This window comes from Ochotona curzoniae, unplaced genomic scaffold, assembly GCF_017591425.1.
Source record: "Ochotona curzoniae isolate NIBS_2020 unplaced genomic scaffold, NIBS_Ocur_1.0 contig_2210, whole genome shotgun sequence".
NCBI classification, from domain to species: Eukaryota; Metazoa; Chordata; class Mammalia; order Lagomorpha; family Ochotonidae; genus Ochotona; species Ochotona curzoniae.
The window spans coordinates 12419064-12425861 of NW_024465369.1; the positions used below are offsets into that span (position 1 = coordinate 12419064).

The 6798-nt window shown below is 39.7% G+C and overlaps 1 pseudogene; it reads left to right on the forward strand.

Annotated features, from left to right (window-relative positions):
- Positions 1–831: 831 nt before the first annotated feature.
- LOC121150806 lies at positions 832–6433 on the forward strand (annotated as a pseudogene).
- The last annotated feature ends 365 nt before the right edge of the window (positions 6434–6798 follow it).

The following is a 6798-nucleotide window of genomic DNA, read 5'->3' on the forward strand; positions in this document are numbered from 1 at the left end:
CAGCAAGATGAAGTCACTTCTTCTCGCCGTAAATCTGGCTTTCCAATAAAAATGAATAAATCTTTAAAAAAAGAAAAAAAGAAACACCCAAGGAATCATTTGGTCTGCTCTGCAGATGTGACTGGAAATTCAGTAAATTTAAGAGCTATTTCAGAGCAACATAAACTTACTAAGTAAATGTTAAATCCTGGGACAATCATGGAATGCTTGTCCAGATGAGATAGAGCAAGTACAAGGTATTGAACAACATTGAAGGATGCTGTAAAACATTAACATGTCTCTCTGGTTATTCATGAGATAACGAGCATCACAGATACTGTTCCACTGGCATTTTTCATCCATGAGATAACTGCAGAGTTGGACGAGCAAGAATTGCTGTCACTGAAATCCTTACAGAATACAACAGCAGTTATAGGACCTGTTTGAGAGGTTTCTTTTTCATGAAAAACTTGAACTAACATTTGAAAAGTTAAACGTCTGTACTACAGAAAAATCCCAGCTTATAAAAAGGGTTAATTGCACATGTCAAGAAAGAACTGAATCATCTTAATTTTGATTCAACTGATTTATTTAGATGGCCACTGCATCATGCACCAAGAAAGTCTCTTTATTGTGGGTCAATAATGTGCTATCAACAGTGGTGTTGTGCATAAATTTCATTAAAAGTAAAGAGTTTAAGAGTTGCCAGGTTAAGAAGTGACTGAATGAATTTGACTTTGAGAATGAGTGATCTTGTTATCACTATGAAGTGTGGTGACTGTGTCACGGGAGCATGTACATTATGTACATGTTTATGATAATTTATAAATACAGAAGGAAATTGAGTTGTTCATGGAGATGAAAGGAAAACCTATTAGGAAACACCATGACAGCCAGTGGCTGTGTGATCCAGCCGTCATAGTAGATATTACCAAGTACTCGCAGGTGAACTTCAAACTGGAGGCCCCACCAGCTTCTCAGGTCCCTGATTTCAAATCTGAAATGCTGAAGTTTAAACTAAGCCTGTGGAAAGTGGGACTTAAAAATATGACACAATACATGTCCCCACTCTGGAAAGATAAAAAATATATATATATACTTCTATCATATAAAAATGCTAAAAATGTTTGAAACTCTTAGATTCATTAAATGAAAGATGCAAGTCATGAAAAGTATACAAATGGAATTGAATATTTTTACTACATTTTTCAATATGTAAACAATGTGCCTGATAACTTATCAAGACAATTCAGCTGCAATACTGTGATGAGCCTAAAGCCAGGTACAGCAAGTTCCAACTGCTTGAGTTCCATAAATGTTACATTAACCATGATGATTTTTCTACTTTGAATAATCAATGAAATATGCATATGTGTTTGGAACTAACAACTGCTGCAGCTCATTTCTTTTAAAACCCGCCACAGGGCCGAGCGGTGTGGCATAGCGGCTAAAGTCCTCATCTTGAACGCCTGGGATCCCATATGGGCGCCGGTTCTAATCCCGGCAGCTCCACTTCCCATCCAGCTCCCTGCTGGTGGCCTGGGAAAGCAGTCGAGGACAGCCCAAAGCCTTGGGACCCTGCACCCGCGTGGGAGACCTGGAAGAAGTTCCTGGCTCCTGGCTTCGGTTCGGATCGGTATAGCATCGGCCCTTGTGCTCACTTGGGATTGAATCATAGGACAGAATATCTTCCTCTCTGTCTCTCCTCCTCTCTGTATCTCTGACTTTCCAATAAATAAATACATCTTCAAAAATAAAAATCCTGCCACAGCGAGACATTGACTGTGCTACAGAGGGATGCATGCAAACATAAGAAAGCAATTGCAAATAGTTACAGACAGTTTCATCAGTAACAGCTCATATCATATCCTTCTCCAAACAGAAGGAACATCCTCATACCACATACGAGCTAAGTAAACATTGACCAAATGTAGTAGGTGAATTTTTAGTTTGACTTTTTTTGCATGGGCCTTGAGTTATGTAGTGTATATATTAAATGAGTCTGAGGGGAGGGGTGGGGGAGGATTTTCACCGTCACTTCTCCAAATGTTCATATTTTGAGGTCTCATCTGCTGATAAAAAAATGTCTAACTTCTTGAAGAAAAGTTTTGAATGAAAATGATGTGATCTTGGATTCGTAATGAGCCTGTAGATACAATGTCAAAGACAAACTCCATGAAAAGTTGAGTTGCAATTCATAAAACCTAAATGTTTCTTTGCAAAGTGTTGTGAAGAGAATGGAAAGAAAAAACTGCAGAATGGGTGAAATCATTTGCATATCAAGCATCTTAGCAAAGTCTTATATAAAAGTCTATAAATAGTTCTTAAACTTCAACAATAAACAAATAGTCTTTTTAAATCTTAGATTAAAATGTGAACCCACATATCACTAAACAAGACAAACAGATGGAAAATCTACATATGAAAAGATACTAAACATCTTTTATCATTATGGAATTGCAAATTAAAGCAGCAATCAGATATCAGTTTTCTCCCACCAGAATGAATAAATTCTTATTTTGGCAAGGAGGTGGTGCAGCAGGGAATTACCTATCCTTGGTGAAAATGGCACAGTCTCTTGGAAGACAAATTGGCAATTTCTTGCATAACCTACACTTGGTATAAGAGAAGTTACACTCCTAGATATTTTCCACATTTTTTTGTGAATATTTACAGACCTTCAAAAGCACTCTACAGTAGAATTATCCAAGATGTGTTGACTAGGTAAATATTTAAATAAACATATTTTTACACAACAAATGCTATTCAGTAATAAAAATGCATGAACTATCTCGTCCCAATAAACATAAGATTCTAAAATATGAATGCATATTAATAAATTAAAAAATTGAGTGCTACAAGCCATGTAATTCCAGTTGTGAGATTTACAGAAGGCAAAATCATACACATTTTGAAAAGCTCAGTGATTGATGAGAATTCTGGAATTTGAGGAAATGCAACAGCAGCAAGAACCACTGGGAGTAGTCTGATCAAACATGTCCTTTTATTGTAATGCAAGAACAAATTTACATAGACTAAGAAAAGGGAAGGCAGGAGGCATCTACCAACAGTCCTCCCACTCAAAAATGCTACTGTAATTGGCTAGAAGCAGGTCTGTCACTCTAGACCCTCTGTTCATGTCAAGGGTCACATGCAACACTCATGGGTGGCAGGTAGGCTGTGGTTCATGTATATCATTTAGGATGGCATGCAATGTGGGCCACACCTGACTTCTCAGAAATTCTTATCAAGTCAATCCAAGCACAGGTCCAAGGGTAGAGAAGTGAGACCAGGATGCCACCCACCACTCTTGCCTGTATGTCCAGTGATCCAGCCAGGTTGAGATCTCGGTTAACCAAAACCATTGTGAGGAGGTTCCTCTGGGGAGATGGTGTGCTGCAGACCTATAACTACCCACATAGGTCAAGCAGGCAGAGATCCAGGGGCAAGCTTCCATGACCCAAAGCTGAGACCCTGGAGCTTCTTTTATGTCTTCCACATGGTTTTAGGTTCCCACAAATTGAGTCATTTTCCCTTTTATCCCCAAACCATAAGCAGAGAGTTGGATCAGAAGAGCAGCAGATAAGGCAAGAAACAGTGCTAAATGAGATGACAAAGCTGCAAGGCAGATGATTGCCCAGCTTTGCCCTCAACTGGCATAGAGTCTGGGAATTCTAAGACAGACTCATGCACATGAGTTAGTGCTGGGTATTTGTGATGACTCTTGATTATACCATGGTTCATATTAAACAAACCCCACAGAATTTCCAAACACAGGAGACATAAGTTTCCATACCAAAAGTGCCTGAAAATTTCATCTTGTGTCGTCTGTGCTAAAGTCCCCTTTAGCAAAGTAAGTCATATGGAAAACCTCAAACCAGTGTCAGCAAGTGTAATTCAAAGGAACAGTGATAAATTATAGAGACATCATTGTCCAATCAAGCAAGTGAAGTACTCCTTGTCAGTAAAATGAATCGTCATCTTACTCAGCACAGGGTATGATCTGGATTGTACTGGTTGCTAAAATTATGATTCCATGCTCTTGGTTCCATTTAGAAATAAAATAACCAAGAAAAAAATTGGAAATCAATTTCCATTTATTACCATCTACTAGATCTGAACCGGTATGAGCCCTGGTGTATATTGCCAATTTATTCAGTTAGTTCATTTGGATATTTGTCAATTGGGTTGGATTTTATGCTATGTAACTTAGTTCTCAGACAAGCCCTAATTTACATCTATTTAATCAAGTAAACTCAAAATTGTTGACTAGTAGAACTCTTCTACATATTTTTTCTTTTCTGAAACTGACTCCTTCCATAATATTTTCTCTTCCAATTATTCCCACATACTGACTTAGATAAGCCGCGATAGGTCTCCATGTGTCAGCTTTCCTGAAATTATCCATGAAACAACAGCACTGCTTCATTTCATTAACACTTTCAACAACCAGTGCTTTCCTAATCACAACTTCTTTCTAGTACTTAGCTTAATCAAGTGTGTCCATTCAACTTCCACTCTAACTGCATATTCCTTTAAATTTGAAACAAGATCTTTCTTATCTGTGGTATCTAAGCTGTTTGGTTACATGTATTTAAACACCACACATAATATTCAATAATTTAGGCTATGATGCTCCAAATGCAAGACTGTGCAACTTTGTATTCTAACAGCAAATCTCATGCAATGTCTATCATATATATTGCCCATCAAAAAATAAATTAATATGAGCTAATTGTAAAACTGATATAGAGTATACCTACCACATCAATATTTCTCCTTAGGGAAAAAATATGGTCTGAGCCTAAAAATCTCCTAGCAAGTTGACTTTTATTGCTCAATTTGTTAGTAAGTTAGAGTACTGCTTACTATATTTAAAAAACTACATATGATAACTGCTTATCAAAATCAGTTTTTCAGATGTCCCATTTTATGACTGAATAATTATATAACTGTGGATTTCTTTGTTTATGGTTATTAGCCTCTAGGGGGTATCAAATACATTTTAGAACAAAACCTGAGAGTTGAAAAGAATAATGAGCATAGGTTACTCGGGCAGAAAAGTCTTCACACTAGAAGGAGCTTGTTTAAGATTACCTGGGTTACACCTGTAAAAGTTCACGACTTACACATGTTCTTACTGCTGTGAAAAAGGGTGTTTTACGAAAGTTAATTCATGTTTTCTCTTGATGTAACAATTTATCTGGAGGAAGCAATTTGTTTTATCTTATAACGGTACCCCAGTCTAATACAATTATTTCTCATTCAAATGCATTTTCTCTTAATTATCATGAATAAACATTTAGCATATTTTGTAATAAATATTAATCTTTCAGGAATTATCCAGCATTTATTTTTCCTTCTATTTGATCAACCTAAATTCTTGAGACTAAATTCCTGTAGTATTTGAGAGGCAACAATGTTGATTTTCATAAATGATCTTTTTGAGCAGGGTTAATGTCCTTCCCTTGAAAGCGCTGGGATCCCATCTGGGTGCCGGTTCTAATCCCGGCAGTCCTGTTTCCCATCCAGCTCCCTGCTTGTGGTCTTGGAAAGCAGTGGAGGACAGCCCAAAGCCTTGGGACCCTGTACCCGTCTGGGAGACCTGGAAGATCTGGGCTCCTGGCTTTGGATCGACTCAGCTCCGGCCGTTGTGGTCACTTGAGGAGTGAATCATCAGATGAAAGTTACTGTCTTCTCCTCTCTGTATATCTTACTTTGTAATGAAAATAAGGCTTAAAAAAAAAGAAAAATATATATAAGTATTGAATGATAAAGCTGTTGCTTGCAGTATATCTAAAGAACTGATATATTAATAAACGCTAGAGCAGATTAGAAGCAATTTCATAAGTATTTAGGGATCTGGTGGGCCGGGGGCGTGGACACCACCTGCACTGTGGCAGGTCCGCGCCCACGGGCGCCTCCCCGGGGACACGCAGACATGGGCATCGGCTGGGGAAACCCAGAGAGGGCGCGGTGCTGCTCTGCCTGGCCGGCCTGGCAATGTCCCTGTGTGTGCTGCAGGTGAAGGAGGCGCGCCCAGGACCGGGACTACCGCACGCTCTGCGACATGGGCTCCTCCATCAGCTGTTCTAGCGTCTTCTCCTCCAGATGGGGCCGGGGCTTCAGGCTGGTGGAGCAAGTCTTGGGCCAAGATAGCATCCTCAATCAATCCAACAGTATATTTGGTTGCATTTTATACACACTCTAGCTGGGCTTAGGTTGCCCAGCTTTATACACACTCTAGCTGGGCTTAGGTGCTCGCTGGGCCTCCATCCTGTTGATTTCGCTCGCTGGTTTCGATTGCCAGTTCCGTCTACCTGGCCTGGATCCTTTTTTTGTGCTCTACGAATTCTGCATCGTTTGCGTCACTACATATGCCATCAACGTGGGCCTGATGTTGCTTAGCTTCTGGGAGGTCCCAGAACCCCAGGGCAAGGCCAAGGACCACTGAGTACTCACCTCCACACAGGCTGACCTCATCAGCTTTGCCTTGGCACAAACGGGAGCCTTGCCCATGGGAGGCCTTTCTCAGGTGTTTGGAAGGCCCTGCCTCCCTCCCCCACCCCCAGACCCACACAGAAGGACCAAACGCGCCCCACTCTCTTCCAGCCAGTGCCCCAGCTCTGTCCGCTAGGGCTGGTTTCCTGTACCTGCCCAGGGACGGGCTGTTTTCAGCAATAAAGTTTCTTACACACATGGAAAATAAAAAAGAATTTAGGGATCTTATTTTCTCCATTTTTTCACTACATGAAGTAGACAGGATAAAAATCATAAAAAATTAACAAAAAATCTACTAATTAGATACACTGTCTAAAT